Genomic DNA, 26,778 nt, shown 5'->3' with positions numbered 1-26,778 from the left:
CCCTTACTTTCCCATGGAGAAAACTGTCCATTTTTTCCTACATATTTCATAAAATATTTTTTAACCATTTTCTTTCTTTCTGGTGCCTTCAAATCAGTGTTGACTCCTGACAACTGCCTGCACATGACCCTGCAGTTTTCTTCAGAAGATTTAAGAAGCTGGTTTGGCATGGCCTGCTTCCTAGGGTTGAGAAAGAGTGACTGGACCAAGGTGACCCAGCTGGCTTTGTGTCTAAGTCAGGACTAGAACTCACAATGTCCAAGTTTTAGCTGAGTGCCTTAACCAGGGCACCAAAGTGGTGGTGAATTTTTAACAAAGCAATTAACCAATTAGCAGTCCATAAAACTCCAGGTCATCTTATTCCATGCCCACTAAGTGTACTCAAGAAATTTGATGAGGAATTGTGTCAAGACATTTTGAAAATTCAAGTAAAGTTGACTTAATGAGCTGGAGGGGTCATTTCTGTCCTTAACAAAAGGTTCAACACATCTGGAGGTCATCTGCCTTCTGCACTGGTAAGATAAAAGTAATGCATTTAATTGAATGTGCTAGTGCATTTCATTTGAAGGAGAACTAAGAAATTCACTTCTACATCTATTTAACATGCAAAGCAGATGTAAAACCTTTTGGGCTCAAAGAATATAGTAAAACAAATAGTCTAAATAAAAGATACCGGATGATCAGCTAGGCAGCCATTGAACAAAGACCCAACCTTTCAGGATTCATTAAAACAGGTGCTTAGGTAGCCACTCTGACAGCTGAATGTCACACATGCACATTTGGAGGCCTCATTAAATGCACTGGGTTGTAAAATTGCTGCTGTTCCTTATTTGATTTTTGAGAGCTCTGTCAGCAGTTGTTTGTTGTTGCTGTTACATTTGTATGCTGCCCAACTTTGAAAGACTGCGTGTCTAAATGTGCAACCATTTTTCTTCGCTTACTAATAACAACTTCCTCATTATTTCTGTTAAGAGATGCCTGCATGATGATGAAAGCAGTGTTATGCTGTGAGTCTTTTCCCTTCATGTCTGTGTGCAGTTTCATGGCACACATGCAAAAAGGAATGGAGAACTAAACATTGTGATAGCAACAACATTTTGATCATTTGCCCCTCTACCCACACTTGTGAATTGGTACAAATTGTGCGCTTATGCACACCCCTTACAGACCTCTTAGGAATGGGGTGAGGTTAGTTTGAGGGTAAAGGAGTGGGGGTTTGAGCATGTGACAACAGAATCAGGTAGTGAGTTCCAGACATCGACCCCTCTGTTGCTGAAATCATACTTCCTGCAGTCGAGTTTGGAGTGGTTTACATTTAGTTTATATCTGTTGTGCGCTCTAGTGTTGTTGTTGTTAAAGCTGAAATATTCATTAACTGGTAAGATGTTGTAACATATGATTTTATGTACTATGCTTAAGTCTAATCTTAGTTGGCATAGTTCAAGGTTGTCTAAGCTAAGAATCTCAAGTCTGGTGCTGTAGGGAACAGAGGAATGTAGTACTCTTCTGGTAAAATACTTCTGGACTCACTCAATTGTATTTATGTCTGATATATAGTGTGGATTCCAGACAGCAGAGCTTAATTCAGGTATTGGTCTAGCAAAGGTTTTGAATGCCCTAGTTAGCAAAACAGTATTACCAGAGGAGAAGCTTCGTAAAATTAAATTTACAACTCTTGAAAGTCTTTTTGGCAATACTGTTGCAGTGAGCTTTGGCGCTTAGATCATTCGATATGAGAACTCCAAGGTCCTTGACAAAGTGAGAATCATCAGCAAGGTCAAATTGTATTTGGTATATAGATTTTTTTTTACCCATGTGTAGGACAGAGCATTTGTTGGAAGATATTTGGAGTTGCCAATTGTTAGACCATTCAGACACATAATCAAGGTCTTTTTGAAGGACGGTAGCATTGATGGTGGTGTTGAATAGTTTTAAATCATCAGCAAAGAGGATGCAGTTGCTAATAAGGTGATCACAAAGGTAATTTATATAGAGTGTAAAGAGTGTGGGTCCTAGAACGCTCCCTTGTGGGACACTGCTGATAATTGGTGCAGGGTTTGATAGGGCGTTTCCTATTTTTACTATTTGTTGCCTGTTTGTCAGGAAGGCAGTAATCCACTTGTGAAGGGATCCGGAAATGCCGTAAGAATTTAATTTTAATAGTAGTTTGTCATGCACCTCTGAGTCAAATCTATTGCTTTACCCTGGTCGAGAAGTGTAGTCCATATGTTTTTGCAGTATAGAAGTTGCAAATTGCAGGATAATTTTTTTCTGAAACCAAATTACTAATCGGAGAGTAAGTTGTTAGACTCTAGGTGGAAGGTAATGCATTGATTAATAATTGATTCCACAACTTTGCACATGACACAACACAATGAGATTGGTCTGTAGTTTTCAACCAAGCAAGGGTCACCCTTTCTGAAAATAGGGATGACCGTTGCTAAAGACCATAGGTTTGGTAAAGAGCTGGTTCTGAATGATAATTATACTTAGTGGTTCTGCTATGGTAGTGGAGAGCTTTTTTAAGAAGAATGCCATCAGGACCATATATGGTACTGATCTTTGATGTGAATGGAGGCAAAAATATTGGATATCTTCAGGGAGAAAATCTCCTTTCCCAGGTGCTGGGAGCCTTTTGACTATTTATTTGAAGATCATTCAGGAGTATTGTGTGGACATTGTATGTGTTTGTGTATATCTGCATAAGGGAGGACAGATGCCAACAGTCTCTTGATCACATGAATAGGGCAATTCATCATAAATAACAAAAATGTTCTCTTACGTTGACATAATCCTGAGTGATATAGTACAAACAAGTGTTGTACTTTGCAAGTGAACAAAATTGATTGTGACTTGGCTTTTCTGCCCTTGCCAAAGGGATACATATGACACATTCTTTAAAAATGTTATATTTCACCAATGAGTTTTTTTTTAAATCATACCAGGATTCATTCTGGGCTGCTAGAAGTAGAGTTTGACTGTTCTACATTTTAGATTCTGAAATGTGGAAGATGGAGATAGCAGGCAACTTCTAGATTATACTGTATTGTTAAGCAGACCAAACAATGATTCATTGAGTCAGTGAGATGATTAACAAAAGATTCATGATCGTTCCCATCTGTTGAAGAGCTGAGATGTCAGGAAACAAAGAAATGCATATGTGATAAGAGAAAGTGGTCAGTTTGTTTAGAATTAAATAATCATGTAAGCCTGGGAAATAGAAATAGTATCCTGGAGTAGTATAAAAGCTGGAAGATCATGAGATAAGAAGCTAAAAGTTGAAGAGCCCCAACAAAGTGTACAGACTTTTTTAAAAAAGGGACTAGCATGTAGAGATTTTTTTTAAAAGGGCCAAGGGCATGTATTAAAATAGATTTTCATCCCAAGGTTAGCCTAAGTACTAATTCTTTTTCTATAGGTTCCTTGCTACAAAACATGTTCGATTTTCTTTGGAATCTATCTGATAATTTTTCATCTATTATCTAATAAACCTTATCTGTCTATAGAATCCAAGCAAGTTAAAAGTAGGTTCCATGTTTTAGTTTTTCTATAGTAATCGTTATAGGATTGTAAAAAAAAAAAATCAAACCTCCAGGCTTTTATTAAAGAAATGCATCTTTGCTCTTACTAAATTAATTTTTTCTCTTTGAAGACAGCAGTAACATCAGACAGCCATGCAACTTTCACCCCTCCCAAGATGTTTACCAGTAATTCTAAAGGCAACATTAGTTTATGTTGCTTGTGAAGCTATTTTCTCTTTGCAATTGTCCTTGGATGTAACTGAGGACATGGCCATGATAGACCATTTGTTCTTAGTGTGAAGTGAAAACTCATTATTATAGGCAGACAGTAATTGGGTAGGCAATATGCAACTTATAGAGACTGGAAGTTAATGCAATGTTGAGTGTGTGTGTGTGTGTGTATACACACACACACACAATGTCCTCAATCTTTGGAGCATTGCAAATACTTCCTACTCATAATAGAAAGCTTGGTTAAGATAAACAGTCCATATTTAACCATTGCATCTTGCTCAAAACTTTGGCAAATAGCCTTCTGAAAAACTCGGACATTTTTGTTTTGAGATACTTTTTAAATTTGAAAAGTGTGTTTATGACAGCTCATCTATTTCAATAGGCCAGCCTTACTCAAGGTAGCTAATGTATGAACTTCTATATTCCTGGTTCTTTGTGTATCAGGTTTTTTTAAAATTTGTGGTTCAGAGACAGTTGAACAATAGGGCCAAAGGAACAATATATTCTAACCTAACATTAGAGTCATAATTCTTTGTCTCCCCAAATTAGCAAACCATCACTATTAATACAGGAGCTGCAGCTGAAGATTTACTCCAGAAACCATGATCTCCGGCTACATTCTAGAACATGCAGATCTGGAAATCTCCATACATTAAATTAACAATTCTCTTTTTCAGTAAAATTGAGTTATATTAGTGATGATAAATCTGATACTGGGAGATCTACCCAGATATTAAAATAATGAAATTTGAGATTTCTGGTATAGGTTTTATCTGATAATACTGATGAATAAATAATTAGATTCTCAACTTGAAAACACTAGCATCACAGAATTTCAGATAAAAGAATTCATAGTTGCTGAGGAGCCCATATTTTGTGTTGAGAAATCCCTTTGCTATTTGGTTGTCTGTGTTTTGATTATACAGGTATGCGTCACCAATACCATATTAACTACATTTTCTGGCAGCAATATGTCTGTGACTATTAAAATGGAGTAAGAGATAAACCCACACATACAGGTGTTCATACGTATTCCAATAAAAATCCCAAAATAATGAGATGCAAAGGGTAAAAACAAGCAAATAAATGACATTGGATAAAGAACACTCTTGATAATAAAAAGAATGTCAGGTGCAAGAAATCAGGAGTCAGGATAGAGTTCAAAAATTTCTTTCATGCTACTTATATACAAAAGTGTGATCTATTAATGGTCAAGGTAAATAGGCACTTCAAGTGCATGCCTGTGTGGACTTAGTCTGTTACAGGTGCGCAGAGATTCTGAACTGATGATGCATTAGAGAGAGAGAGAGAGATAACTTGATATTTGCATTTTGCACAATATTAAGACTACCTTAATCATCATGCATGCAGACTCTGTTCTGCTTCTCCATTTGCCTCTGCTGTACTTTTCTTTATTAGAATATTTAGTGACTGTAAGAATATCCTTCCTTCCAGGATAAGAACAGAAAGTTTACAGATGCTGGCTTTTTAATCATAGCAGGTAACTTCCTTAGTTGACTTTACTTATCCTTTGCATCTTCAGCATCAATCTGTAAGCACTTTTATTTTATTTGACTTACTTAGCTATACTATTAGAGTTATACATTGGCCATAAGGAATGAATTGGAATATTAGAAGCATGCTTGGGTCCTGCTTATAATTATTCTCCTACAATTGTTTAATATTACCTTTGATTACAACGAATCCCAAGGAGATAGATTAAAACAAAGGCTGTTTTTTAATTAGAACACCATATATCAGTTGTATTAAATGTACTAGTACTTCTTAATTGCATGGCCACTAATTTTATTCTATAATTTATTCTACATAAAACACTTAAGCCTATTTTAGGTAGTAAGTAAATCCCATAAATATATACATATTAAAAATAAAGTTAAGCTGATAAGTAAATTTTTCAAAACAGTTCAAACCAAAATACTCTTTTGGTCAAAAGAGTGGTATACAGATTTTGTTGTTAGCTTAGGATCAATCCAGTGCAAAAGTTCCTTTTGATTCCTCAGAATGCAGAAAATTTAATTCCTGAATCACAACAATAGACAAGGTTTCAGTTTACAATGCCAAGTTTCCATAACAGCCAGTTCAACTAACCTTACTGAAAAGGATTCAAGACCATTATTATGTAATTTTGCAGAAGTATACTTAACTTGTCACTTCCAAGCTTCTCCCTAAATGCTGACTCTGGATTTATAGGGATAAACTAGGCAATACACAGGTGTTACTCTTGCTCCAATCTCGAAAGCTCTGCAGTTTCACAAACAGACCTGAGGAAAAAGCAAAATTATAAAGCAAAATTTATTTAAAAATATTGCGCTCCTGGATCAGACAAAATTGATAAACCTTCTTAAATGTCAGAGTGAATGACACCATAGGTGATATCTATATAAGGAAATGTTCCTGGTTTCTTTTTCTTTCTTTTTTAGGTAGAGTTCTAAAATAAATGAATAAATATGAACTGATTATGCTTCTTATTCAACAACAAAAAAAGAAGTAAGTCATCACACTCTGGAGGGGGAACGAACATTTTGTTAGTATACCTTCTTCGGTCACCTTTATCTGACCTTGTATTTATAAGCAATCTCCTTTCAAGAAGACAAAACACCAGTGAGACAAAATACAAAGGGCATGTTTTCCTGAAGGATTTCCCTCTCCTTCCCTCCATATTATTAATGCATTTACTTGTATTGCAGAAGTGTAAGGAGGCTCCATGGTTAATTTGAGGTTGTGTGTCTGTGTTGCTGTACCCTCCAGCCTCTGAACATGTTGCAAGAAGCAAAACCACAGGGGCTTCAGGGTTCTTCTCTCAGTCCAGATAAATAAGCATCACATGACAACACAGGGACTGTTGCCAGGCAGAATTAGGAAGGAAATACATTGTAATGGGCATAATCCAACACAGTTTTATATGTACTAGTGATGGGAACAGCTTGTTTAGGCATATGTGTTGTGTGAAGAATTTCTTTAAAAAGAAAAAATAAGTTCTGCAAAACTGCTCATCTTTAAATAACTCCAGGAGGCACAATGCTGCTTAATTCATCACTTATTTATTTTCTCCCCTTATTTCATTGAATGTGTTTCCTTGCACCCTTCAAGGATCTAATTTTCCTAAAGTGGTTTGTGACATAAATTGTATTAAGATTTTGTTGTACCTATTCAATAATAGCAAAAGCTTTTTCTTCAGTTTACAAACTGAGGAAAAGTATGTTTTAAATCACTTTTTCAAAGAGCCACAGAAGGCCTTTAAAATAGAGATAACCTTTAAAAAAAGAGCCTGTTTCCTTTGGGATGAAAATCCAAAGGGAGGCTTAAGCAGAAGGCTCTGTCTTAAGTCCCCACAAACCTTGCTGATCTTGGTGATAAACCAAGTTACTGACCTTTCATTTCTTTATTTTTCCAAATGGTTTCCCTATTCTTTAACTATACATCTTTGTTGTTTTCCAAAATATAGAAGGAAACAAATATATCATAAGCTGCTATATCAGATTTCATTCAAGCAGACCTCTCTCACTTGGTGGTCCTTCCAGTGTGTGAATGGTTAAAGAAAGAAACATAGTTTGCAGTTTGCATCAGTACTCACCAATATGCCCATCTGGGATTGCAATACGGTAGGCACTTGGAAGGCTACACGCACTATCTCCTTTGAAATACAGTCACCAAGGCCACCAGCCTGCCAGTAGGATCCTGTCCATTAAAATTTCTGATGGAAGTTACTTTAGACCAGGGGTTCCCAACTTGGCAACTTCAAGAGGTGTGAACTTCAACTCCCAGAATTCCTCAGCCAGCATTTTGAGAGTTGCAATCCAAGTGTTTTAAAGCAGATCCTGCACTTGTGGGAATAAAGCTAGGAAGAAGAAAAAGAAGTCCAAGTGTCTTAAAGTTGCCAAGTTTGATGACTTCTGCTCTAGATAACTCTTGAGAAGTTCAAGAAATGCATGACAATATATAAACAATAGAGGACTTTTATGTGTCTGTTTTTTCTCCTCATGCAAAATCTACAGGCATAGCCTATTCTTACAGAAGTCAGAGGAAACAGTTACTTCATTGAAGTCTCCCAAAAATTGATTCTTTCTTTCAGAGACACAACCATGTTGATGGAAATGGTACTGACAACTAATGTAATTCATGTATTTCCTTAAAAAGTTCTTTCTGTTACATTCGTAAGCCTGTTTCATTAACCCTTTGCAGGTAACATTCCACCTCTCAGCAATGCTCATATGCACATATATATTATGTTACTTCAAACACTTTGCATATTTTCTAAGATCTTGTGATATGCAACAGCAGCACTTTTGTGAAAATGTTCCAGAAAAAGAATCCTATGTTAGGCAATTCAGCCCAGGGAGCAGGTTGAAAGCGGGGTATAGAGAGACCTGCTTTTTCAAATTTCTACAAATTAAGCATTTAAAGGAGAATTATGCTGGCAGATCCACATGCTCTGAAATGCTGAGTTTTAACACCTTTTAATGAGAAAATATGCTTTAATCTCACTTGTCATTTTTGTGTTGGAAAAATGCACCAGTGCACTGCAAACTATGTTTCTTTCTTCCATATATACTTCAGTGCACACAAGATGTTCTCCAGTGACATTTCTCATAACAGTAACACCTTCCTACCATTTGCCTGCCTGGGTATATTTCCACGTGACATAGCAGTTATTAACAGATGATTTGACTGCTTCTGTGAACATGGCCCCAAACAGTCCATGTGACCAACAGCTTTATTCATTGCATATTTTAAATTTTTTTATTTATATCTCGCCATTATTATTTTTATAAATAACTTAAGATGGTGAACATACTGTTCTGACCAAGGCTTCCTGAGACAGTAACAATCATGCTGTTCCCAAGAACCTTTTTTATTTCAATGGCTGTGAATTATATGCATTCACAGCCCATAATGAATCCCAAACAGTTTATGAATAGTCCAACAGAGGTCTGCCAGTCTTTTAGGATAAGGCTGATAAGCACCCACCTTTATCTCCCTTGAAATGCTGCCAATGACTAAATTGCCAATTAGCTATACAAGGCCAAACGGAGCACAAAGTCAACACAGAGCTTCAGTTTTTAAACCGACCAGAATGAACAAAGTTGCTTCCTGAAAAAGCTTATGTCCCTTTGCTCCTCCTTTATGTCTTATGGGAGGGGTCAGTCATCTCCAAGCCTTACTCCTGAGTTGCCCCTTTTTCTTAACTGTTCTTGCCTTCTGGCAGCTCTGCGCAAGTGCGCACTGGGAACAGGCTCCCCCTGCTCCTCTGCCTCACTGATGTCAGATTCTGGAGGCTCCGGAATCAGCACATAACTTTCAGGTGGCCCTGGCCCCATCTCTGTGTCAGATGCAGATTCCTTGTCTGAACCCTCCCCAGACTCCAGGACTGGCCCATGTTCTTCCCCACTGTCTGACTCTGCTGCCAGGTCCGCAGGCCACCGGCGGACCACACCATATACCTAATATTCCTTCTCCTGTTGTTTTCCTGAACAACAACAACAATCCTGTGAGAGTGGTTCATTTGAAAGATAATGATTGGTGCATAGTCACCCAACTATTTTTCATGGCTAAATGGGACTAGAACTCACAATATCCCAATTTCTACCTTGATGCTGTAACTACTAGACCAAACAGTCTCTCATAAAGCCAAAAGCTGGCATTTGACCACATTTTTACAATCACATTGAAAATGTCTAAGGGGTAAACCATTGACAAAATAGAATCATTTCTGCTTTTATGACCCATTCTTAACTGTGTGATAGATAAGTAAGAAAGAGTAGATTTATTCTTTGTCTACATCAGAGTTTTTCAACCTTGGCAAGTTGAAGATGTGTGGGTTTCCAGCAATCAGTAAAGAGCTCTGTTCAGATCTCCAGCAATCAAAAAAAGGGGAACATTATTTTACTTAGCTTGCAATCTAGTGATACAAAAAGTTATTGCGAAGACTTAGCTGCAGTTTCCAAAATCCTTCCAAAAATAGCTACTGTAATGTGTAAAGGGACCAAAAAGGGAAATTATTAAACAGATGGGGAATAATCCTCTTATATGCATTACTTGGTTACACCAAATTTTAATTAAATGGAAATATAAATTAAATGCAGACAAATTTGTCCTGTCCCCATTCACTTTTTGAAATGTGGCTCTGGGTAAGCCACAGAGAAGATGGTCCTTGCTCTAAAAAGAAATGTGCATTCCTGTCTTTCATACGACAGTTTTTTAAAAGGCCATTTTGCACGTCCTATTTGAAAATACTTTGAAAGGACAAATATGCTAATGAAGGCTAGAATAATAATGGGGAACAGAGTGAAACAATGAGTAAACAGACATTTATTAAACAGCTAAATATCTCAAAATATAATTAAGAGGTAGAAGACAATCTAATCAAATAGAAATTAGAGGGGAAATGTCTCAGACCTCCATATCCTCAACAAATGATTCCCATCTGCAAGATAAAACCACAAAAAACCACATTTTTCAGGAAGCATGGCTCAGCATGCATGAAACCAAAAAAGGGAATCGAAATGGTTTTTTCCCCTCTGACTTTAAAGCACTGTCCAATTTGGAGCTACATGACAGGAGGAATTTGTTTTAGAGCAGGGGTGTTCAATCTTGGCAACTTTAAGTCTTCTGGACTTCAACTCCCAGAATTCCCCAGACAGTCATGCTGGGAGTTGAAGTCCAGAAGTTTTAAAGTCACCAAGGATTAGACACCTCTGTTTTAGAGCATTGTGTCCTTGGTGAAAATCCTGCATGATATAGACTGGAAGATTAGAAACTTTTGAAATTTTTGCAGTACTTACGTATAGAGAAGGGGATTATTGAGTTAATAGTATTATTAACATTTGCATTTGCTGCCTCAAAGATGCCTTAGATGTAAGATGAACATAGACAGATCACGTCAACCCCACCTTTCCGTTCTGGCTTCTTACCACAGTACAGGGATGGTGAAACTGATGGTGCAACAGATTGGTTTTATCTCCAATTGACCTATCCTCCTCAGCCAAACTCCTCTCAGCCTAACATCTGAGATTTTCAGGTAGGATTGGAGTATGGGTCTCTGAAAGTCTGGAAAGGGGCTAATAATTTCAACAATAAAAATTGGCATCCACAATGCTAGTTGGCTAAATGAAACAAGACCAATCTACTCTTGAGGTAGATTCTTATGATGAGTTGTCCTATTATGGTGAGTTAAGGATTAGGAACGCTGAAAAAAATGTGACTTGCCCTGCTATTGTTGATGGCACAGTAAAATGAGACTTTCTTAAGTAGTTTCTTTGCTGAAAAGCAAATTAGATATTGTAAATGGTTGGGTAACTGAAAGGAGTTTGGCTGAGGAACGCAAAGTTTAGCAACAAAGTTAGATCCTACAAGAGCTCAGTAATCTTAGTACAGATGTAATAGAGTCAGATTTGACCTGGAATGAACTAAATTATTTCCTATCAGTAAAACAATCTCATTTTCTAATAGGAAGATATGGCTTATAAATTTTTAAAAGAGAAAAGGCATAGTTTTCAAGACATGTACAGTGATGAGTATGCAGACAGCATAAAAGCTGTACCATATAATTATAACTGGAATGTTTCTCTTTCACATTTTCACATCTACAAAACTAAATGAGCACATTTTTCAAGGCAATCAAAGCCAGACAATATCTATTGAAAGAGGAACTTGAGTCATAACCATTTATACTGTCCTATGAACTAAAACAATTTAGTAGAAGAAACTAATGCATTTAATAACAATAACAACAACAACAACATTGAACATCTGGCCGACTGTAATGCTTAGATGCTGATAATGAATGATCTATATTTCTGAGCAAGGAAGGGATAGGGCAAGATGAGTATTGCGGCCTACATACTTATGGCTTCCTGCAGCATGTTATAGGGGTCTTCCTTCTCCTCAGCTCTCCAATTCTTGTGGCTAGCATCTTTGCCTTCCTAAGCCTGCTGTTTGCCACAGGCTAGGTGGAAAGATACCCTGTCCTAGAAAAAAATTAAAAACCGGTTCTCAGAAATTTGATTGGATTTTGCTGCCGGAGGCAGAATAGCAAATGTCAATTCTCCTATAGTGTTCAAGGCCAGCCAATATATATATATATATCATATAAAAGTCTTACTAGTGCTTCCATGACACTTTGTGACAGTTACTTCAGTTTGCCTAATGATCAGGCTATGTTAGGCTTGATCAACCAGATCCATGTGTGAAGAGTTCAATTAGCTACTTTATTGCTCGTGTATTTACATAGAAATCTTCCCAGACTGGCAGTTTGCATCTGGACCAGACTAGATTCAACAGCATTCAAGGGGAGAGGGGGGGGAGTATCAAGACTTTCCCTCTTGTGCCTAAGTAAAGATTCCAGACTAATTCCCTACTTGACTCCCCCCACCCCGGATCGGCCAGTCTCTTTCTGACATACTAGTCCTGAATCTGAAGGTTCAAAAAAGTTTATTTTCCGAGTAAAGAACATAAGTTATAGAACAAAGCACCTGTCAACTGGTGAAGTGGATGGTATGGCACTTATATATATATCCAGTGATGCGATTCAAATAATTTTACAACCGGTTCGCCTAGGGTCAGGTTTGCTGTCATGAGAAACGTGGCCCAATCTGATCCTGAGGTTAAATTACCCTCCCCTTGCTATCAATGTGAATCATGGGCGCTGTGCTGTACTGCAATGGAGAAATGGGCAATGGAATGGCTGACATGAGGGGAAGAGGAGGAGCAAGGAGAAGAAAGAGGGAAAGCGGCATTCTCCTTCCTTCATGCCAGCCACTCCATTGCCCGTTTCTCCATTGCAGTGCAACGCCAAGAATCCACTTTGATAGTGGGAGTGGGTGGCTAATTTAACAACCAGTTCAATCCCACCAATGTATATATGCATCCCTTTAATACCTCCTTGATCTGCTATCTAGATTACTTTATTTGAGAGGTCTCTAATCTTATCAGGAAGGTGAGCACTTCTGAAATTTTGAGAACACACTACTATATGTTGTAGATACTTGCACGGATGGACTGTTGGCTGACTTTGTCTATTCACAAAACAGTTAAGAGCCTCAATATTAGGTACTTTCCAGGGTGACACACTGGGTGCGCAGAGTGCTTTGGCAGCCTAGTGCTCTGCTGCCTATAGAGATAAGTGCAAAGTTTGGTCTGTCCTGCCCTGTCTGGTCATCCAATAGCAGGAAAACAACCAGCACTGCTCTCTAGAATATTTATCAAGCACTTTGCTTTGAGAAGTGGCTGCCTGTTTCTACTGCAACACGTAACCTTCAAGTTCATTGCATTCTTCTTTCAGAGTTCCCTAAAAGTGAGGCATATTTGCGTGGGATGAGACGTATTTTCTTGCTACGAATTCTTTCTAATTTCTTCCCAATCTAGCTTTCCAGTGACAAGTAAGCCTCTCCTGGGAACATAATTGCTTAGAAGCTCGAGGAAGCAACCGCTTTTGCAGGCAGTCAAGAACTTATCACAGGCATATCAGAGAAAGACAGGATACGCCTGAATAGCTTAAAGTAGCAGAAGAGTTAAGGACTCAGCAAGATAAGACAAACTGTTGGGTCAGTTTGGAACAGCTGCCAGGCAGAATTTTATTCTTACATTTGTCTAACAAAAAGCACAGGCAACATGTCCTTCTATACTGAAAACAGATCTTTATTTGTAGGGCTATATGGGAGGACAGTCTGTATTTGAAAGCATCTTCTAATTGCACACTGGTTGAAATGTAAAAAATTAAAATTAAAAAAGTTCAAAGTAGAAAAACATGAAACTTGGGAGTTGCCTGTTCATGAGTTAGCAACTGGACAGTAGAATGAGTTGCATGCAGCTCCTTCGGTCTATCTTTCCTTGCTAGGGTGAAATGCACTGCATGTTTATTTCAGTTGGATGACAAACCTTGATCTTTGCATGTAAATGAGCAGTTTTTAAACAAATCGATATGCCCATCTGCTCAGCTAGGTGGTCTCAGCAAATGGTCTTGGCTCATTCACACACACACACACACACACACACACACAGAGAGAGAGAGAGAGAGAGAGCGCTGCTGTAAGCAGAGTTAGAGATGGTTAGCACTTAGAAAGGAGACCACCAGAAATGCCACAGAGTAAACTGGCAAGCTGAAAAAATATCCCAGAAGAAACCATTTCTGAACTGTTGCTCAGGAAATAAGTGGATCCAGCTCTGAACTCAGCTCAAAGGAGACTTTACTTTCTAACCATTTTTCTTCTCTTTCTTCTTCTCTTCTTCCTCTTCCTTCTGTCAGTTTTTTGACTCCTGGCGATTACCTGGACTACAGTTTTCTTGGCAACATTTTTTGGAAGCTGTTTCCCATTGTTTCCATCCAAGGGCAGAGACAGAGAGTGACTGGTCCAAAGTCATCCAATTGGCTTTATACAGGCCACCCTCGACTTACAACAGTTCATTTAGTGACTGTTCAAAGTTACAACGGCACTGAAAAAAGGGACTTATGACCCTTTCCCACACTTACGACCGTTGCAGCATCTCCGCATGATGATGTGATCAAAATCCACATGCTTGGCAATTGGTTCATATTTATGACTGTTGCAGTGTCCCAGGGTCACGTGATCAGCTTTTGCAACCTTCTGACAAGCAAAGATTCGTTTAACAATCCTGTTACTAACTTAACAATGGAGTGATTCGCTTAACAACTGTAGCAAGAAAGGTTGCTACATGCAAAGCGCACAGATATTTATGTATTTTTTTTTAATCAGCAAAAAAATCAATCCAGGCTGCAAAAACCAGGCCTCACTTAACAAATGCCTCACTTAACAGAAATTTTGGGCTCAGTTGCAGTTGTAAGTCGAGGACTACCTACTTATGAGGAGATTAGAATTCAGAGTTTTCTGGTTTTTAGTCCACTGCCTTAACCATTGCGCCCAACTGGCCATCTGTCTTATTCTTGGAAGCAGATAATAGGACGACACTGCACTATTCAAGTGAGGAATCTCCAAGCAGATGGAAGGTTCTAGTTTTTCTCCTTCCTATTTGGCATATATAGCAATATACGACCGCAATTGAGCCCAAAATTTATGTTGCTAAGTGAGAAAAAAAATGTTAAGTGCGTTTTGCCCCATTTGACGACTTTTCTTGACCCACTTGTTCAAGTGAGTCACTGCAGTTGTTCAGTTAGTAACACAGTTGTTAAATGAACCTGGCTTCCCCAGTTGACTTTGTTTGTCAGAAGGTCGCAAAAGAGGATCATGGGACCCTGCAACCATCATAAATGTGAGTCAGTTGTCAAGCATCCGCACCTAAATCACGTGACCATGGGGATGCTGCAACGGTCATAAGTCTGAAAAAGGGTCATAAGTGCCGTTGTAACTTTGAATGGGCATTACGTGGACTTTTGTAAGTTGAGGACTTACAGTGTATTTCAGTCATTGATCCAGAGTGCTAATGGACAGAAAGGGGTTCTGGAATGCTTTTAAACATTAAACCTCAACCTTTCAAAACCGATGGGCGGTGAAGATGTGTGAGGCTGAGGAGAATTTCCCACAGCAATTCTACTGGAGCAGGAATTGCTGAGCTGAATCATTTCCTTTCTCTCTCTTGGTATCAGATAAGGGTCAGGAGGTTCAGTCCGTTTCCTAGCTACATGCAAAGCGCACGCATATTTATTTCTTTATTTTAACCCCATGTTGGTGAACCTATGCCACGCGTGCCGGAAGTGGCATGCAGAGCCTTTTCCCCCTGGTACACGAGAAGTCGCCCGGAAGAGCCCTACTGTGCATATACGCGCACGCTGCTGCCCAACAGCAGATTGTCGGGTATCTAGTGTGCATGCGCAGGGGGGTGGAGGGGGGGTGCGTGGGAGACACATGTGCATGTGCAGGAATGCGCTGCGCACGAAGGTATCATGCATGCATGCACAGACATGGCACATGAGGGAATCGCATGTGCATGTGCAAAGATGCATGGCACATGAGGGGGAACCGTGTGCGCATGCACAAAGATGTGCGGCACACAAGGAGGAATCATGCATGCACACGCAAAGATGCGTGGCATGCAAGGGGGAATCGTGCATGCATGTGCAAAGGCACAGCACATGAGGGGAAAATGGCACATGCATACGCAAAGATGCACAGCACGCAATGTGCTGCACGGGAGGGAATCGTGCGTGCATGTGCAGATGTGCACCGCGTCGGCATGGAATCATGCATGCGGGCACAGGGGGCGTGGGAGGGGGCCCCAGCATGCATTGCCTTCTGGGTGCTGGCACGCGAACGCACCCGAGCACACGCAAGCAATTATCGGCACAGGAGCCAAAAAAGGTTAGCCACCACTGTTTTAATCAGTAAAAAAACCAACCAGGCTGCAAAAACCAGGCCTCTCCAAAGGAAGTGCTGAATGACGACTACATCAGTTTGCGGATTCCAGTTACATCATGCGTAGAGCTATCCATGTCACAAAAAGCCAATGGACACACAGGGCCAAATCATTATGGCGGAGATGCCTTACGGAAACCACCACAATTTCCCAGATGATCCTGTTTCGAAATGTGCACAGGTAGTCCTCGACTTACAGCCACAATTGAACCCAGCGTTTCTGTTAAGTGAGACATTTGTGAAGTGAGTTTTGCCCCGTTTAATGACTTTTCTTGCCACCGTTGTTAAGTGCCTCGCTGCAGGTGTTAAGTTAGGAACACGGAGATTAAGGGCATCTGGCTTCCCCATTGACTTTGCTTGTCAGAAGGTCGCAAAAGGGGATCACATGACCTCAAGACACGGCAGCCGTCAGAAATATGAATCAGTTGCCAAGCGTCTGGATTTTCACATGACCATGGGGAGGCTGCAACAGTCGTAAGTGTGAAAAACAGTCATAAGTCACTTTTTTCATTGCGGTTGTAACTTTGACGGTCACTAAATGAATGGTTATAAGACAAGGATTACATGCAATTACGCAGTTAATGCAGAATGGTATAACTTGCATCATTTGTTGAATACTCCCAATTTGCAAAAAATACAATAAAAACAGATTTGGGTAGCTCTAGTCTATCAGCCTTTTGAGGGTAGCAAGGCAATTAGGTATTAATTGGAAGTTCCAAGATGAGATGCAGGTTAAAGGTATAATTGGATAAGAACAAGCAGGATTTGTTTGCATCTGATCATAGCCTGTAAGTAAAGACTTGAACTTAAAATCAGTTGTGAACAGGTAGTCCTTGACTTACAGCCACAATTGAGCCTAAAATTTCTGTTGTTAAGTGAGACATTTGTAAAGTGAGTTTTGCCCCGTTTTACAACCTTTCCACAATTGTTAAGTGAATCTGGCTTCCACATTAATTTTGCTTGTCAAAAGGTTGCAAAAGGAGATCTCTCATGCCCCTGTTGCAGACGGACTCTGAGGGAGAGGAGGAACAGCCAACAGGGAGTGCAAGTGTGGCTCCGGAGGTTGGGGAGCAGGCTGGGGAAGGGCAGAGGGCGGGTGGGCAGTCAGAGGAAGACCCAGGCCCATCCCCTCTCCATCCTAGGGCACGCAGGGAGGAGAGGATAAGGGAGAGATGTGATTGGCGTGATCTACGGGGGAGGAAAGGGCCTTGATCCTCTTCATGGGCTGCAGCTGTGAGAACTGGTTAAAAGGACAAACATGTGTATGGGCCAGTGCTGGAAACAAAGTGTGGAAATATCTCTAGTCTGTCGTTCCTCTCTTGAGTTTGGCGTCTTTTCCAGTGTGTGTTCCGATATCTTCAAGCCCTTATCTTGACTGGTTTCCTTAGTTGCTTCAATGTGGTTTGTGTTGTTTTTCCTCTTTATAATTTATAGGCATTTTTAGTTTAAACAACATTTCCTCCTTTTCGTAACTGCTTGTGGGGGAATTTTTTTGTCTTCAGTCAAGGATAGTTGGAGCTTTGAAGCAAAGTAAAGGAATAAAAGGGGCTTCACCTGTTTTCGTGACTGTGTTAATTTTGTATCCCACCCTGGGCCATCACAGGATCCCATGACCTTGGGACACAGCAACAGTTATAAGTATGAACCAGCAGTTGACAAGCATCTGAATTTTGAACACGTGACCATGGGGATGCTACAAAGGTTGCAATTGTGAAAAATGGTTGTCCCTCTTTTCAGTGCCGTTGTAACTTTGAATGATCACTAAATGAACTGTTATGAGTTGAGGACTACCTGTAACGATGTAATGATAACACTTGCTCCCTCCTTGCAGATCCTCATACCAAGGACTGCAGGTGCCTCTGTGAATTGATACCTGTGACCAATTAATACAGATGGAAAAATAGATGAGTCTTTCACTGTCTGGACACAGCTGCCTTTTTCTATCACTATTCCTACAGATGGTCCTGATATAGTGAGAGACTGGACAGATAGACTGCAACATCATAGACCAAGGTTGGTGACAAGGTTTTTCCTACTATACCTACAGTGTTATTGCTGATTTCTGGGCATATATCTTGCTTCAAATTACTTTTCTTGCTTTTTGAAGGTTGTTTCTTTTCAGAAACATAACTGGATTTCAAGGTAATTCTTTGGAAGGACTCTGCAGTAAATCTGAAAATGTACATAAATTCTTTGCTAGGGCTTTGAAAAATTCACAGCATGGTTTCACAGGACATAACTCTGCCTAACATGTTATGCTACTGTACATTTTAATTCTGTGTAAAAATTCTGAAATCATTACTATGATTTATTTGGTTCCCCCCCCCCCCCGAAAGATTAATGATTAATCTCCCATCCAAATTACATGGAATAAACACCTTATTTCATTAATTTGATCTCTAGATCATTCCAAATCAGCGGGCAATTTTTTTCAGTACAATTAATTTTCAATTTTCAGATAGGCGTGAAAAATGTTTGCAAACATTTGACTAAGATGCTTTCCTCCCCAGATTGACCCAGAATTGTATGAAAGAAGCGTTTAGAAATCTGATGCCAGCTATCTAATTTCATTAGTTCTTCTAGAACTCTTCTTTCCCAAGCGGAGACATTGGGAGGTTGCAGATATTGGCTAGATTAGTGTTTCTCAACCTTGGTCACTGGAAGATGTGGGGACTTCAATTCCCAGAATTCCACAGCCAACTGTGCTGGCTTGGGAAATTTGGGAGTTGAAGTCTACCCATCTTCCAAGGGCCAAGGTTAAGAATCACTGGGCTAGAAGGTTTCCTATGATGAACAACCCAAATGGTGCTCTATATATGATAGACACTTCTTCACTCCACTTCCCCCTGTAGCATAAAGATGACATCTGTCGTCTAGCCTATTAACAAATATCAGTCCATGTCCAGAAGTGGATGCAGCTTGTAGAATTGGGTTAGGTTTTCACATTGCTTGTGAATGTGGGACTCTGGGGTGGTCTGCTTGGAAAAAAATCAAATGACAAAGCCATTACTGGCATTTACCTATTTCGCTTGTATCTTAATTTTCTGTTGTTCTCCACTCCCATCCTGCTTTTTACTCCTGGAGAAAAATATTCAATAATACAGTTATGCTTAGAATACAGATGTGTTTAGGGTTTTTAAAAAAACTTTTACTAATGCCAATATTTTTGGGTTTTGTTTGCTCAGTGTTACACTAGGGAAAGAGATTAGACAATTGCTACTAACAGATTTTTAACAGATAACAGATAATCAAAGTTGGAAGGGACCTTGTAGGTCAACTAGTCCAACCCCCCTGCCCAAGCGGGAGACCCTACACCATTTCTGACAAATGGCAGTCCAATCTCTTCTTGAAAGTCTCAAGTGATGGCGCTCCCACAACTTCTGAGGGCAAGCTGTTCCATTGGTTGATTGTTCTCACTGTCAGAAAATTTCTCCTTATTTCCAGGTTAATTTCTCTCCTAATTCAGTTTCCATCCATTATTCTTTGTCTGGCCTACAGGCGCTTTAAAAAATAGCTTGACCCCTTCCTCTCTGTGGCAACCCCTCAAATATAACTGCTGACACGTGTTTACCTCCGCCCCAAAAGAAAAAAGAATTCCCCTTCCAGTATCACATTTATTTATTAATTAAATTTATATGCTGATTATCTACTGTTAAATGATGTTTGGGTACAATTATTCTCTCCAATACTTATTAAACAATAAATTTAAGAAAATTTAAGTCGTTCATGGGCACCAATGAATTTTCAGGGTTTCAGGAGAAGTTTTTAAGTCCTAGGCCCCCTACTAAATTCATGTAATGTTTTCTCACAAGTTTAAGCATTTGAAGTTAGCTCTGTTTTCAAAGCAGCTATTTTTGTTGATGTGACAGTCTGACATACTAAAATGGACAGTCTAACTAAAATACAAAGAAGCTCACCCAATGAGCCTGTGAAATATCATTTAATTTAGTGCTAGTAGATTTGGGCTACAAAAATCTGGATGACAGCTAGATGGCAGCAAAGAATGAATGTTCTGTACCTCTTTGCTGCCACCCAATGGTCATCTGGAATTTCCAGCCAAATCTGAAAGCTCCATCTAACTAATGTTGTGAAACTGTCATATCAGATATATTTAAGAGATCATATCCTAATATGCAAAGATTTTTACACCTCATTGTATTTTCACAGATGATGTAACAGAATGTGTGGATGGCCTTGGAAAAGTTGCTGCTGAGGAAACTGAGATAAAGAGCAGGAATTCCCAATGGCTTAACAGTCAGAAATAGAAACTTGGGAAGGACTAATCGATTAGGCACTTAAAAGTGGTGGTAGAAAGTTTGTACTTTCAGACTTGCAAGATTCTGTTAATGTAGCCTTACAATAAAGTAGAATTAGCTCATTTAGTCCTCTTTCCTTTGTGATTTACCTGGGAGGGCTGATAGATTGATTTTTACTCCTCCCTTTGATTTGATTCTCTGATTATTGTAATCCATCAGACAAGCCTTGAATAAACATTCTCCCTTCATGCTCTGGAAGAGGGCTGAATAAACCTGGGAGAAGATGGATGGTGGTGCAGTTTGCAACAAAGATATCTAGAAAGCTCCATCCATGGATGTCACAGGTTTTGTTAAGCCTCACTGGTTCCTAATGTCTAGCTGGTTGCAAAACTGCCAAACATCTGGTGGGGAACATAGGAAGATATGTAAGAAAGAAATACCAGCAAAATGCTGAAAGATGTCCTGGGAAAATCTATGGTTTGCATATGATACTTTGCTCTTGCCTAGGATGCCCCGGAAATTTGTATTTATGCTATTGTTAATTTCAACGAACCAAGATTTCACGTAGGGATTAAAGCACAATGCTAGCAAATTGCAATTTGGGGCATTTGTTGAATGTTCAAAAAGTGTGCTCAGAGACAATAAACAGCCTGGAACAATGTCTGTTTTCTTTTCTTTTTTGAGATAAGCCTGAATATGTTGAACAAAAGCTCACTCTTGTGTATGATTTGATCAATGAATCATGGATTCATTAGCGTGAAACATTTATATAAAATTTCCTTGTGCTAATTTGTTTTTGGGTGGATTTTAATATTATTAACCCCTTCTAGCATGGGGATGAGAATTGCTTTCTCAAGAGCTCAATATCCCCACCTGCTGGCAGGTTTACACAAGCCATAGGTAGCTCATGAAGGACTCTGGGAAAGAAAATGCCATGTGTTCATTGATTGAAAATATTTTATACTTTCATCAGGTAAGATTTCATGGTATTGCAAAACATGTGAAATAGCAGTCTAAAAAGACAAATACTTTGACCATCATACAAAAGACAATGATAAAACAAAAATGTACCCCCACGGATGATACAATGTTTAAATTGCCAAGGTAATTGTCCTAACCAGGTAATTAAAGTTGATAAAGTAGATGCAAGGGAGGCTTTCCTAAGAAAACAAAAAACATTAAATCACAATGATGCAAGTGAAAGATGAGTTTTATGTTGCATGGTTCTGAAGCATATGGTAGCTGGAGCATGTGTTGAATAGAAGAGCTTAAAACATGGGTAGGTTGGAATGGAAAACAGATTGTTTTTCAATACTGGGCCTATATGTGTTGTGGACCTAACAGCTAGAATTTGTCCCAGGAAGAAATAACCTACCTGTAGGTTGTATATTAGAATAGTACATAAAAAAGATAGCAAAGGTAAAGGTAATGATTTCCACTGTCCAGTTGAGTCTGACTCTAGTGGGTGGTGCTAATCTCCATTTCTTAGCCGCAGGAGCTTGTGTTGTCTGAAGACATTTTCATGGCCATGTGGCCACCATTACTGTATGGCAAGGGCACAAAATGCTGTTACCTTCCCACCAAAGTGGTACCTATTTGTTTATTTGCATTTGCATGCTTTCAAACTGCTAGGTGGACAGGCACTGAGACAAGTAACAGGAACTCATTCTGTTGCGTGGTGCTTGGGGGTCAAACCCAGGCTGTTGGTTTTCCAGCTGACAACTCAGCTGAGCCATTATGCCCCCTAAATAGATAGAAGATATCTAAAATTTATTAGCTAGTCATTCAATATTTGTTTGATAGAACCAGTACAGTTCATATGGTTTTGACAAAAAGAGAGTGATTCAGGGCAATAATTTGGATTATTTTGTCTTTCATAAGGATATGATACTTTCGATGCCATTGGAGAACATATAAATAATATGCTCTGAAAGTTTTCAGGTACAACCCCCTCTAAAAATGAAGAAAAATTTACAGGGATTTTTAAAATACAATTCCTTATCCAGAGATTTCCTGCTTGAGCAGGTTTGAACTAAAAGTTCTCCAAGGTCCCCTCCAACTCTTGTTATTCTGTTATTCTGAAGTGATGGGTCTCTGGAAAATGAGACATGTTTTTATAGCAATAAAAATGTTCTTTGTGTGATATGCACTATTCTAAAATGTCATACTTTGAATCTTGGTAGATGGGGATAGTTTGTCTAAACGATGACTGGAGATATAACAACAGTAAATGGTATTGCAAGGAATGGGCAATGATTAAAGTGAAGCGCTGGAGAATTTAATGAAAGTATGGATATCATTCTCAAAAAATTCTGAGTATGAATAAATGCACCATTTGCTTGTGTCCCATGTTGCAAAGGCCTCAACTTGCCTCACTCTCACCCCATCTTAAAACTCCAGATAAGATTTTTTGTTTAACATCATGGCTAGAGGATGGGATTTTGTGAGACAGGACAAGATGTACCCCAGCATCAACTCTGGGACACAGACTGACAGGAAATACTAGAATTACTGTAACCAGTGACCACAAGATCCAATTCTGCCATGTGTTTTAGAAGTCACCAAGAGGTCCAATGGACTTGAGGGCCAAATTCCTCTCTCCTCCATCTCCCTCCAGGGTCTAGAGTAACTCATCTATGAAAGTAACAAGCATTTTAGGATCACATCCTTGTAAAAACCTGTTGAAAAACAAATCAGTTTTCTTCTGATGCATTTGGAGGTGTAAGGCTCCAGTTACCAATTTCTCATTCCTGGAAGTGGAGTTTTTCAGGCTGATGTATAATTTTATAGGTTTCTTAAATGAAAAGAGATTTTCTGTGGTATTATTGCTTCCTCAAGCTAAACAAGGAGAAATACACTTTGGCAATAAGTTATTGATCCTTTCCCCTAACCATTGGCCTGGTTAATCAGCCAGGTCTTTGTGAGTGCAATGGAGGCAAATGCAACGGTCCTATTACCACAAGATACAGTATGTAGTCATGAGTCTTCCAGTGGCCTCTCCATAGATAATTTGATCTCTCCTAATAATCTTCCACTAGTCTTCTAGTTGAGGAGCCATCTACTTTGTCCAGTCAAAAGAACCAAGGAACTGATTTGACTCTGAGAGGGAAAATAACTTTTATTAACTTCCTAGGGTGTCTCTAGAATCAACAATATTGACCCCAACTTTTTTTAATGGTTCTCTACTCTCACACTAGCAACAAGTCTCAAAGAGAATGATCTAACCATGCCACACAGGACTTCTCTCCATTCAGATCATTAGCTGTATCTGAACAGAAACAGAAACAAGTGATTGAGTTGGGCCAAATTCCAACTGGGACAAGTCCAAAGTGTTCAAGATGAAAATGAGGTAGGCCCTCAATACTGACTTGAAGGTGAGCACATGGGTTTACATGCAAATACACACACACACACACACACACACACACACACACACAGAAAGAGACAGACAGACAGACACACACAGAGTCTTATGTCCCTTTAAAATTTGTTTCTGAATTGTACTGTTTGCCATGACAAAAGAGAGAAAAAGTTACGTAGATGGAAGGTAAATTTATTAAAACTATTTAGAAATTGAATTATGCTTAAATAAATGGAACTTGATTTTTATGTTCATTCTATCCATGTTTCATCCTTGCCTTGCCTTGCCAAATTTTTCAGTGTGACCTTAGTCTTTCCCTGAAAGGCAATATATGATTCTTAACCTTAAAAAGAACCTCTGACGTTAGTTCACATGTAACTTAATAATGTAACATAATGGAAGAGCAAGAAAACAAGCAACAGAGGAATTCTACAATAAGAGTTGTCCAAAAATGTTTAATTAACAGTTCTCAGCATGAAAGAGAGAAAGAAAAAAAGAAAGAAAAAGAAAATGCCATTCAATCTGATGTATCTTGCATTCTATAACATATTTTTAGTTGGAAATAGGAACTTCAGTCCCACACATATTGATATGGAAATAAACCCACTGAACCCAGTGCGATTTATTACTAAGTAAACATGCATCAGATTACTCTGATGCAAGAAAATTGGAAGAAAGGAAGGTGCATAATTTCACTCTAATTATTGTGGTTTGTTATAACGGTGAATTAAATTGGGATTTCTGGAACCGCCTTAGGCACAAAGCCAGCTGGATTACTTAGACCAGTACTCTCTCAGATCTAGCAATGGCAAACTACCTCCAAAGAAAACTGCATGAACTTGTTCAGGCAGTTGCCAGAAGTCAACACTAATTCAAAGGCACAAAAGCAAAACGCATGAATCGGATTGGACAGAAGGAAGTTTCCAGGCTAGTTACTGTCAAAGTTCCAATATCTTCATTATATTTCATTTCTTCATTAATCTCACATTTATTATAACACACTGTTCAAGCGAGAATAATTTATTAGCCACAAGCAACTCATATGTTTGGAGTCCTTTGTTATTAAAAAGGTAACAACCCTTGGGGGGAATCACTCCGGCCAACCTCACCAAATTACCTTATTAGACTTTCAAATAATTATAGTTTCCATAGCCACCAAACTGACCTTTGTTTAATTGGCTGGAGTTCTCTGGGGCAAAAGGAGGGCTCTGCAACTTTCTTTCTGAATAATAAATCCATCTTTTGAAGCTGACCATCATCCTGGCTATCAAGTTTCTAAAATCACAGCCATCAATGGTACTTGGGGGGAAAACAATCATGAAATTTAGTACTGAATAATCAAACTGGTGCCTTATTTCCAGTCTGACACGCCGCTGCCCTCCCCAAATTTTAGAAGTGAAACACGCAGGTTTACCCTTTATGTGATGCCAATTAATTACTGTGATTAATTAATTCTCACTTAAATGATGTCTGATCGCTTAAATAATGGATGATCAAGCTGATGTTTTCTGGATTTTTTTTTCAATGCACCTCCTTTCTACACTGGAATGTCTTCATTTTAGTGTTATTGCCAAATATGAGGAATCATGAAACAGAAACTTTTCAAGTAGATCTGCTGGAGCACAGAAGATGCAGAGCATATTTCTTAACCCACTTAGCTGATAGCTCATGGGTCTTCATCATTTTTAGGAAATTCTGCAGGCCTTAGAAGGGGTAGAGGGTTTAGCAAAATACTTCTATGACATTCCAGAATCTTCCATTAAATTGTAAAAAATCTCAGGATAGCAGAAATTTTGCAACCTACTTTAGATTATGGTAAACTTCCAACTGACAAGCTTATAGCTGCAGATTAATTTTCTACTTCTGAGAGCCAACTTCTTTTTTAAATATGCCTTTAGATATTTGAAGCTTGGGTAGGGACAGTCAACTCTTATATGCAAGATACAGTGGCCTATCCAAAAAAGGAAAGTAAAAAGCGGTTAAAAATCAGAATTCAAAGGGAACATAAGTCTTGAATCAATAATTCTGTGAACTAAAGAATGCTTAGTGATCCCTTCAATGTTTCAAGGTAGCGATTTCTTTGAATATCAGTGACAAGTATTATTCTGATTAATTGTTCTATGGGACATAAAAGGCTCTGTTTCCCTTTGAACAGTTACTAGTTTTATTCACTTTTCTAGTGATTTCTTTTTCTTACTTGCTTTAACTATTCTCCTAAAATGAGGTGCATTCCTGCTCTAGTATAGCTATCCTTACAGCATTGGAATAAGTCCTGGAATAGGGTGAGCCCCTACTGAGTATATTTTGTATTGCAGATGGAAATTGTCTTGTTCAAACCTGCATCAGACATGCATCTTCTGATTATTGTTTTCTTATTATTTATTAATGTCAGCTGCCCGGAGTTTTTTCTGAAAATCAGAAAATCAATCAGTGAGATAGAGATAGATAAATGGATAGATGGATGGATGGATGGATAGATAGATAGATAGATAGATAGATAGATAGATAGATAGATAGATAGATGGATGGATAGATAGATAGATAGATAGATAGATATAGATAGATAGATAGATAGATGGATGGATGGATGGATGGATGGATGGATGGATGGATAGATAGATAGATAGATAGATAGATAGATAGATAGATAGATAGATAGACGATATAGACAGATAGAGAGATAGATAGATAGATAGATAGATAGATAGATAGATAGATAGATAGATAGATAGATAGATATAGAGATAGATAGATAGATAGATAGATAGATAGATAGATAGATAGATAGATAGATAGATGATATAGACATAGATATAGAGATAGATAGATAGATATAGAGATAGATAGATAGATAGATAGATAGATGATATAGAGATAGATATAGAGATAGATAGATAGATAGATAGATAGATAGATAGATAGATAGATAGATAGATGGATGGATGGATGGATGGATGGATGGATAGATAGATAGATAGATAGATAGATAGATAGATAGATAGATAGATAGATAGATAGATGGATGGATAGATAGACAGACAGACAGACAGACAATATTA

General features: G+C 38.7%; 1 long non-coding RNA gene across 13 annotated transcripts in view; it reads left to right on the top strand.

Annotated features, from left to right (window-relative positions):
• LOC148132484 (uncharacterized) overlaps positions 1-26,778 on the top strand; it is a 185,378-nt gene that overhangs the window by 33,000 nt on the left and 125,600 nt on the right. For 5 of the 13 annotated variants that reach the window (XR_015748076.1, XR_015748074.1, XR_015748073.1 and 2 more), the window contains exons 2-3: positions 17,934-18,115; positions 20,270-21,019. This is a non-coding gene — a long non-coding RNA (uncharacterized LOC148132484). Of the gene's footprint in view, positions 1-17,933; positions 18,116-20,269; positions 21,020-23,555; positions 23,702-26,778 lie in introns of those variants that run through there. The other 8 variants (XR_015748069.1, XR_015748070.1, XR_015748067.1 and 5 more) reach the window with 5 other exon arrangements.

This window comes from Notechis scutatus, chromosome 2, assembly GCF_049901735.1.
Source record: "Notechis scutatus isolate UNSWTSFEM ecotype Mainland chromosome 2, rNotScu1.2, whole genome shotgun sequence".
NCBI classification, from domain to species: Eukaryota; Metazoa; Chordata; class Lepidosauria; order Squamata; family Elapidae; genus Notechis; species Notechis scutatus.
This window is presented reverse-complemented; position numbering and strand designations above follow the sequence as displayed.